Source organism: Arachis ipaensis, chromosome B09 (genome assembly GCF_000816755.2).
Source record: "Arachis ipaensis cultivar K30076 chromosome B09, Araip1.1, whole genome shotgun sequence".
Lineage (NCBI taxonomy): Eukaryota > Viridiplantae > Streptophyta > Magnoliopsida > Fabales > Fabaceae > Arachis > Arachis ipaensis.
This window is the reverse complement of record NC_029793.2, coordinates 9,435,950-9,446,578: the sequence shown is the minus strand read 5'-3', so window position 1 is coordinate 9,446,578 and position 10,629 is coordinate 9,435,950. Positions and strand designations below refer to the sequence as shown.

General features: G+C 32.8%; 1 non-coding gene across 1 annotated transcript; it reads right to left on the bottom strand.

Annotated features, from left to right (window-relative positions):
- Nucleotides 7,933-8,004, bottom strand: TRNAD-GUC. Its single transcript has one exon. It is a non-coding gene; the product is annotated as a tRNA-Asp (tRNA).

Here is a 10,629-nt window from a genome sequence, read left to right as displayed (position 1 = left end):
CCTTGGAATCTCTTTAGGTGCAAATCCGAGGTTGGTGAAGTCCTAGAAGCCTATCATAGACAAAGTGGAGGGGAAGCTCAGTCTGTGAAAAGCTAAAGTGTTAAATAAACCTGGGAAATTGGTGCTTATCAAATTAGTCTTAAATAGCTTGCCAGTGTATTATTTGAGTCTGTTCAAGATGTCAAAAGCTGTTGTTGAGAAGTTGATTTCATTGTAGAGAAGATTCCTATGGTGTAAGGAAGATGGTCAAAATGGTATGGCTTTGGTAAGATGGAAAGTGGTGCAGACCCCTAAGAAGCTAGGAGGATTGGGAGTTGGGGATGCTGTGATTTGAAACACTACCATGTTATTTAAGTGGTGGTGGCGGTTTGCAAAAGAAAAGTGCTCGTTGTGGAAGAAGATAGTGTGTTCCTGCCATAATCTGAACCCAAATGAGTTACTATCAACTCAAGTACTACCTGCTAGAGGAGGCCCATGGAAGGATATAAGCCAAGTACATATCACGAATCAACAGATTAAGGATAAGATGGTCACAGGCTTGTCAATAGAGGTGGGTGATGGGCAACAGACTCGGTTTTGGGATGATGTTTGGCTTCTCGGTGGACCTCTAAAGGATCGGTTCCCGAGGCTCTTCTCTGTTTCAAACCAAGGTGGATCTGTTATAGGGGATTGTGGGTTTTAGGATGGGTTAGAGTGGATTTGGAATTTTTAATGGAGGTGTGAGCTCTTTCAATGGGAATTGGAACTTCTGAGCCAATTGCATGTGGCTCTGAGACCTGTGAAACTAATACACAACAGAGAAAATAGAGTGGTGTGGAAATATGATAGGGAAGGTATTTTTTCAACTAACTCGTTTGTGCAGGTGTTGTAGGAGAAAATGCTACCAGAGGAGATAACCAGTTTCAGTTTTACTATGACTGTTTGGAAAGGTTTGGTTCCACCAAGAGTTGAGCTATTTGCTTGGTTTGTGCTGATAGGCCGAGTGAATACAAAGGAAAGGCTAAGCCAGTTTGGTGTTATCACTCAGGAAGATAATGTTTGTGTGTTATGTAATAATGATGTGGAACATGTACATCACTTGTTTTTAGGCTGTACTTTTGCATGGCAGGTGTGGAGTGCTTGGATTTCAGCTTTTGGCCGACAGTGGTCTTATCCGGGTTCGATGAAAGAGCACTTTTTAAGCTGGACAGAGGAACCGAGGAGTAAGGAGAATCAAAGGCAGCGGTTAAGGTGCTTCTGTGCGATTCTCTGGAATATCTTGATGGAAAGAAATAGGAGGATCTTCCACAATATAAGCAAAGGCATTGAAGAAATTATCAACATGACCTTCATTAGCGTTAACGAGTGGAGTGGTGTGGATCCCCTTTGTTGTTGATGGCTATGTCAGAGATGACTTGGGGATTGGGTTCGTGTTGTTGTTTTTAGTTATTTGGATTGTTGACTGACCTGTTTGCTCCACCTTATTGTGTTGAGCTTTGTTTTTCAAAAAAAATGACCAAGATATTATCTACATAAGTTAGAAGATATATAATAGAAGAAAAAATTTTTTAATGAAAAGAGATACATCTGATCGAGTATTTTGAAATCCACACATGTAGAAGGTCGCTGCCAAAGTTTGAAACCAAGCTAAAAAAGCTTGTTTCAAACCATAAATAACGTTGTGTAACTCACATACCATTGTAGAATCAGATTACATATACATTTTTTTGTCGGGCAATCCATTGAAAAATGCAATTAATGTATTATCAAAATCAAATCGTCTCATGATTCAACTATGAGTCAAGACAAGAGTAAGAATCACTCTTATGGTTATAGGTCAAATAACTGGACCGTATACTAGTTTATGATCGATTTCTTCGACTTAGTAAAAGTCTTTTGCAACTAAGCGAGTCTTATAACGAATTATCTCTCTCATTGAATTATAAAATAGTATTTTAATAATATTATTGATAGAATAATTCTTAAAAGATTTTAAAAATTGACAAGCGTGTTTCTGAATTTGTAGGGAATATATTTTCGACAAAAAGATTGCTGAGGTAGCCATCATATTTGGATAATATGGCATATTTTCTTAGCTAATTACTAAGTTAGCTTTTATAATTAATTTTTAACAATTACAAGTTGGATCCTTAATTTTTAACAATTAATTTTAGTCTTTCTCTTTTTTCTTCTTCTTCTTCCTCCTCCTTCTTCTTTATTATTTTTTTCTTTTCTCATTTAATTTCTTCTCATCATTTTTTTTCTTTTCCTCCTTTGTTATTATCATCATTATTATTATCTTTTTTTTTCTTACTTCAACATCACATAATTAATTTAACGACAACAAAAATAACACAAGAATTTTAGGTTAATTAGACACACAAAAATCTGGTCACTACTTGACGAAGGAAAAATGTCGGTAAAGAATTTTCACTAAAATAATCGCGTTGCAAGTTTAGATCTAAACCGACAATTAAGACTCAATCAACGTTTAAATTGTTTGTCACTTAAGCAAACTCAATAAAAATAACCAAAGTATTTAAACATCGGGTCGTCTCTCAAAGGAATTGCAGGGAAGTGTAGTTTATTATTGGCTATGAGGTATATTTTAGGGTTTTTGTAATAAGAAACAAGAAAGTAAAATGGCAAAAAAATTAACTAATAACTAAGAAAAGTCCTAGCAAGAGGTAAGAATTGGAATTCTTATCCTCATTATCATCCTAAATTGTGATGGTAAATGTAAATTGTCTTCACTTAGTTAACCTCTAACCAATGAAAGAAAGTCAAGTGCGTACAATCAACTTGAGTTCACAAGTCCTAGTCAAACCATAATGAAAGACTAGATTTAGTGAAATTCAAACTAACCGGCAATCTTCAATTACCATTCAACAAGAGACTTTAACAATTTAAGAGTCTCCAAATCATCAACCCAAATCAAGAATACAAAAATCTATTCTAAAATTCAACCAAGTATTTCATCAAACACTTGGAAGGCACCAAATAAAAACGTAGAAAATTAACAAGAAATATTAAATCTAAACTACCAAATGCAAGAATCAATAACTAACAATTAAAAAAAGAAGCCATAAACATGAAATACTTTAGATTGCATTAAAAGAGAATTAAATCTAACAAAAAGAGTTGGTAAACTAAATTGGAAAAATAAAGAAATTAACAAGAGAAGATAGACTAAGATACTATAACAATAAAAGGTAGAAGAAAACTAAATTAAAACAAGATAAAATTCTGAAGCTAAGAAGAAATAAGACTAAAATGCCTAAAACCTAGAGAGAGGAGAAAACCTCTCTCTCTAAAAACCTACATCTAAAACCTAAAGTGTGAAGGAATGAAGAGTGAATCCCCCTTTCCAGCTTCACTTTGCAGTCTCTTGTCTTCATTTTTGGGCCTGAAACTGGGTCAAAAGCAGTCCAGAAATCGCCCCCAGCGACTTCTCTTTACTGAGGCACATGACGATCGTCACGCGTACGCGTCAACCACGCGTACGCGTCGCTTGGACTCTGCAATGGCCATGCATAGGCTTCAGCCACGCATGCGCGTCATTTGGTTATGGCTTGGTCACGCGTACGTGTCAGCCATGCGTGCGCGTGAACACCAGCTTCTCAAAACTTCAATTTCTTGTGTTCCTTCCACTTTTTCATACTCCCTTTCCATCCTCAAAATCATTTCTGCCCTATAAACTCTGAAAACACTTAACATACATATCATGGCATCGAATGGTAATAAGAGAAGAATAAAAATTAGCGATTTTAAGGCCTAAGAAACATGTTTTCAATCATAGCACAAAATTAGGAAGGAAACTTAAAAACATGCAATTTACATAAATAAGTGTGAGAATAGTTGACAAAATCTACTCAATTTAATCCAAAATATACCATAAAATAGTGGTTTATCAATCTTCCTACACTTAAACATTAGCATGTCCTCATGCTAACCTCAAGGGAAACAAAAGAGTGAAGGGAGGATGGTAAGACTTATGCAATGCCACCTATCTATATAAATACAACTACATGCTAAATGTTTCTACCTACTTGGTTAAAAGTAAACAAATCTTTCAAGAACAAATATAAACTGGATTTCACTAATACAAATCTCAAAATGAAGTACAAGTAGACTTGTAAGAAGAAAGCTCATGAAAGCCGAGAACAAAGAATCGAGCACCGAACTCTCACCGGAAGTGTATACACCCTAATGGCTCAAGTGTTTAAGGTTCGATTCTCTCAATTCTCTACTAATCTTGCTTTCTAAAACTTGTTCTTCTTCTACCAATTGACAAAAATTTAATGCACGAATACACATATCAAGAGGTCTTTTAAGGGTTGTAATGGGGTTAGGGTCAATGTAGGAATGTATTTGGTTAAGTGGACTAAAATTCGAATCCTTGATTAACCTAAACTTCTCACCTAACCTAAGACAATCCATGTAATCAAAATAAAAAATCTAACTACCCATTAACTATCTTTTGCCACATATTCATGCATCCCAAATTTGAGTACAGTACATATGCATTGCTACACCATTTACTTTGGAGCATTTTGTCCCCTTTTTATTGCTTTTTTTTCTTTTCTTTTTATTTTTTTTCTTATTTTTCTCAATGCATATGATTAAGGTATTGAATGCAAGAATATCTGCTCAACTATCTTTCTCACATTTTCACAAAAATATATAATACCCAATTCTCAAACCAAGTATTCTCCAAACCTAAATTCTCTACACTTAATTCATGTAAATCTCACTAGTCTAAGCTAACCAAGGATTCAAATTAGGGACATTTATTATTTTTTGCTTAGAGTTAATGATGTGCTAAAATAAAGAACAAATGAGATACAATAGGCTCAACATTAGATTGCAAAAGATGATGAAAGGGTAAGGTCATATGGGTATGTGAGCTATAGTGAAACAAGGGTCTCAATCACATAAGTGCATACATATATCAAACAATGGAAATATAGAATCAAGCAAGACAAAGATTACAGTCTTAGAGAGAACAACACACGCCAAAATAAAATATTGGTTGATAAGATGCAACCAATCAAATAGGTTCAAAAATCTCACTGGGCTTGTGTGTTTGAGCTCTAAAACCATGTTCCAAATTAAATTTCTTTAAGCAAGTTCAACAAAAATTTTAATTGAAATTAGTAAAATACCCTAAAATAGTTTCTTGAAAAGGAAATCATTACTTCAACTAAGTAGTACCTAAATGCAAGCAACTAACTAACCATGCAATCTATCATGCAATGCAACAACTAACTAACAAAGAAGAGTAAGAATTGGTGTTGAAAAGAAAAATTGTTACCCATGGAAGTCGGTCCCGACTTGGGCTGCTTTTGACCCAGTTTCAGGCCCAAAAATGAAGACAAGAGGCTGCAGAGTGAAGCTAGAAAGGGGGATTCACTCTTCATTCATTCACACTTTAGGTTTTAGATGTAGGTTTCTAAAGTGAGAGGCTCTCTCCTCTCTCTAGGTTTTAGGATTTTTAGTCTTATTTCTTCTTAACTTCAGAATTTTATCTTACTTTAATTTAGTTTTCTTCTACCTTTTATTGTTCTAGTATCTTAGTCTATCTTCTCTTGTTGATTTCTTTATTTTTCCAATTTAGTTTACCAGCTCTTTTTGTTATCTCATTTATTCATCAAAAAAGGCGCATTCTTTGAAGTCAGAATGGATTTTCCTTGATATCTAACGTAATGAATCAAAGGATCCTTGAAGGATAATAAGGTAGACAAAAAATTATTCGAAAAGACTTCTACAAGATGCTCTATTTTTGTATAGAAATCTTTACAGGCCTCTTGAATATTCTATTTACTTCATTTTTTCTTTGATTTTTTTGTAGAATGCGACTTTTTTAGTGCTGTCTTTTGCTGACTTTCGAATTCGTTGTTGGAGAAAGCGAAAAGGATTCCTTTTGGTTGTCACATCTTGTCACCCTGTCTGGGCTATCTGTTCGTAATGCTTCCTTCTTTTCTTCGATTGAATGAAGTCCTTCTGAACTGGAATCATGAATTGGACTCGAACCAATATCTCTTTTGCCTTTAGTCGATCATGATGGGAAGACCCCGCTGCCCAGGATCTCGGCACCCCTCCCCCCTTTCTAATGAGGGGAGATTTAATTCCCTTTTAATGCAATCTGAAGTATTCCATGTTTATGGCTTCTTTCTTTAATTGTTAGTTATTGATTATTGCATTTGGTAGTTTAGATTTAATATTTATGGTTAATTTTCTATATTTTTATTTAGTGTCTTCCAAGTGTTTGATGAAATAATTGGTTGGATTTTAAAATAGATTTTTGTGTTCTTGACTTGGGTTGATAATTTGGAGACTCTTGAATTGTCAAAGTCTCTTGTTGAATGATAATTAAAGATTGCCGGTTAGCTTGAACTTCACTAAATCTAGTCTTTCATTGTGGTTTGACTAGGAGTTGTGAACTCAAGTTGATTGTACGCACTTGACTTTCCTTTATTTGTTAGAGGTTAACTAAGTAAAGGGTAACTAAGTAAAGGGAATTTACATTTACCATCACAATTGAGGATGATAACGAGGATAGGAATTCCAATTCTTACCTCCTGCTAGGACTTTTCTTAGTTATTAGTTTATTTTCTTGCCATTTTACTTTCTTGTTTCTTATTACAAAAATCCCAAAATATACATCATAGCCAACAATAAATTACACATTTACACTTTCCTGCAATTTCTTTGAGAGACGACCCGAGATTTAAATATTTCGGTTATTTTTATTGGGTTTGCTTAAGTGACAAACAATTTAAATGTTAATTGAGGTTTAATTGTCAGTTTAGATATATACTTGCTGTTAGAATATAATTATGATCAATTAGGATCAATTAGTATTATTTAGTATATATGAATATTTATTATAGGTGATTACGTCTTTATTATTACGATTCTCTTAGTACCTATAAATACCCTTTATATTGTATCATTCTAAACAACTTGAATAGACAACTTGATTACATTCAATAATATACAAATCCTTACTCCAGTTTAGTCTCTTGTTTCTAACATGGTATCAGAGCCATGGTATCCTCCTTGAAGAGGATATGTTGTTTTTCTTGCGATGAAATCACCGTAGTTTTTGCACTTTTTTTTCTATGCCATTTTTCTTTACCTTTTGTCACTCCTTTGATGCTTTTTCACCTTACCGACTAGCCTATTCTCTCCGTCTTGTATCTTTTCGAGTTGAATGATCAAACACCAATGTCATCCGCTGTTTTCCTATTCTCATGAAGAAATCATATAGATTTTGCTCTCTTTCGGCAGTTCCGTCTGCATTCTCTCGTGATAGTTCCGTCTGCGTTCTCTCGTGGCAGTTCCATCTGCGTTCTCTCGTGACAGTTCCGTTTATGTTCTCTTGTGGCAGTTCGATTTGCGTTTCGTTTGTATTTCTTTGTGGCAGTTCCGTCTGCGTTTCTTTCCGGCAGTTCCGTCTGCACTTCCTTCAGATAAGCGGCAGTTCCGTCTGCCCTTCCTTCAGACTAGTGATAGTTTCGTCTGTGCTTCCTTCAGATAAGCGGCAGTTCCATCTGCGCTTCCTTCCAGTAGTTCCGTCTGCACCCGTTTTAGAGAGTTTATGTATTTTTTTTTCTTTTTTCTCTTTATTTCGTTATTTTAAATAAGTTTCAAACTCAAGTTGTCACTTGAGTTTGAGGGGGGATGTTAGAATATAATTAGGATCAATTAGTATTATTTAGTATATCTGAATATTTATTATAGGTGATTACGTCTTTATTATTACGATTCTCTTAGTACCTATAAATACCCTTTATATTGTATCATTCTAAACAACTTGAATAGACAACTTGATTACATTTAATAATATACAAATCCTTACTTCAGTTTAGTCTCTTGTTTCTAACACTTGCAACGCGATTATTTTAGCGAAAATTTTTTACCGACATTTTTTCTCCGTCAAGTTTTTAGCGCCGTTACCGGGGATCGAACCCGAGTCACCCGCGTGACAGGCGGGAATACTCACCACTATACTATAACGACAAAAATTAAGAATAAAAATTAGCGATTTTAAGGCTTATGTTTTCAATCATAACACAAAATTAGGAAGGAAACTTAAAAACATGCAATTTACATGAATAAGTGTGAGAATAGTTGACAAGATCCACTCAATTCAATCCAAAATATACCATAAAATAGTGATTTATCACTACTTGAGCCACATATAATGTTTTTTTACCAATTGCTACATAAACAAGTATTACATTGGGTATAGTACTAAATTGGTCCCTTACATTTGGACGTAATCCTATTTTAGTCCTTAAGGTTTAAAGTGTCCTATTTGAATCCAAAAAAATTTAATTTAGCTTCAATTTAGTCCCACAATGAGATCAAAGTTAAATAATTAACGAAATGTCCTACATGACAGCAGTACAAGAACAAGGTCGATAATTTGGAGAATAAATACAAGCTTCAGAGGTACAAAATCAACTGTGGATGTATCAATACATTTATTTATTATTATCCTTAGTTCTATAGAAAATATTTCATTTAAATTATAAAAAATGATAAATAAATGTATTGATGCATCCACGGTTGATTTTGTGTCTCTGAAACTTATACTTATTCTCCAGATTATCGATCTTGTTTTTGTACTGCTGTCATGTAGGACATTTCGTTAATTATTTAACTTTGACCTCATGATGGGTCTAAATTGAAGCTAAATGAAACTTTTTTGGATTCAAATAAGACACTTTAAACTTTAAGAACCAAAGCAGGATTACGCCTAAACGTAGGGGACTAATTTAGTACTTTACCCTATTACATTTTGTCTTTGTTGATTTATAATCGTATTTGTAGCTACTGATATGTCTTACCTGTCCCTAATAATTAATTCTCCCTGACCACGTCCTATAGAGATCATTGAATCAATAACAATAAATCTTGTTAGAAAAGGCTTATATACGGAACGTCTTGAAATAATGTCGAGAGCTGAAGATTCAATTAATCGAGATTCGAAAGATGAAATTTCTCTTCGACCGTCAATTAGTTTAACCAAAGCATTTATAATTCGACCCAAATAAGCTTCACTTACTGGTATATGGGCAATTTTTTCTGTTGCTTTTATCGAACTTCCTTATTGTATCATCAAACCATTACCCTTTAATACAACACTAACATTATTTGATTCCGATATGTTGGAAATGACATCGAATTTTTTAATAAATGATACAAAAAATCTTTAAGAATCATCCATCCAAAATTTTAATTCATTCAATCAATAAAATACATTTAAATATATTTAAAAAAATAATTTGTTACAAATGACACAATAATGGCTAGACCTCTTATATATGAGTTTAATATCACTCAATTAGTTCAATGATAAGAAAAATTAGTTAATTTTTTTGTTATGGTTAAAAAAATTCGATGTCAAAATTAAGAAACTTCTTGAGTCACAGTAAAAAAAATTTGGTGCTATTTTTCTAATAAATTCTATACAATTTAAAATTTCTCTTCCTCTTTTTCTTATCGATGTAGTCTTTTTCTTCTTTTACTTGTTTCACATTTTCATCATTCTTCTTATTTCACCCTCTTAAGAAGACATGTGTCACACTTAAAAAATTTTGGTATCAAAATTAAGAAATTTCTGTGTCACGGTTAAAAAATTTCAGTGCTATTTCTATTAAATTATGCACAATTCAAAACTTTCCATCCTCATCATCTTATTTCACATTCTCATGATTTTTTTTATTTCACACTCTTAATAAGAATATGTGTCATAATTAAGAAATTTTGATGTCAAAATTAAAAAAAGTTCTTATCTCATGGTTGAAAAATTTCGGTACTACTTTTTGAAAAAATTCTACATATTCAAAACTTTTCCATCATCATCTTCTTCTCCATCATCATTTTTTTTTCTTTTTCTTTTTCATCTTTTTCTTTATGTTTTATTTATTCATAATTCTTCTTATTTCACCTAATAAAAAAAGAGGGAAAAAATAAAGCAAAGAAGAAAAAAATAAGAAATACTATAATAACTAAGGTAATGTTTGGTTGATGTCTATGTCGTCCATTTTTTATTGAGACATGGACACGGTAGCACATGCCTACTGTTTGGTCATGTGAGACATAAATTTTCGAAGGACAAGGAAAGACACAGATAGACAGAGACATTAAATTTGTGTACCTCTAATTTGCTAAGACACTGAGACATAATTTGTGAGACACTAATTTTTTATTCTTTTATTCTTATTCAATTTTTAAATTTTCAAATTTTGTCTTCCTATCTTTTCAAACCTTTTTTGAATGAAGGGTAATTTAGTCTTTTCTAAATATTTGTGTGTCTTGTTCATTATTTTTGCCAAATATAACATATAGACACAAATATTTTATGTCTATTAATCTATGTTTTTAATATCTGTGTCTATATCTCATCTTATACATCAATCAAACAGAGTTTAAGAAGAAAAGGAGAAGAAATAAAAAAAAATATAACAATAGCCACAACAACAAAAGAATGACGATAAAGAGAAAACGCACGAACAAAAAAATGTTAAAAAAAAAAAACTTGTGATTTACATGTTCATTGTACTAGTAATTTTTGTTGAGTTTGAACTTTGTTAATTAAATTTAGTTGATAAAAATATTTGAATATATAATAAGACC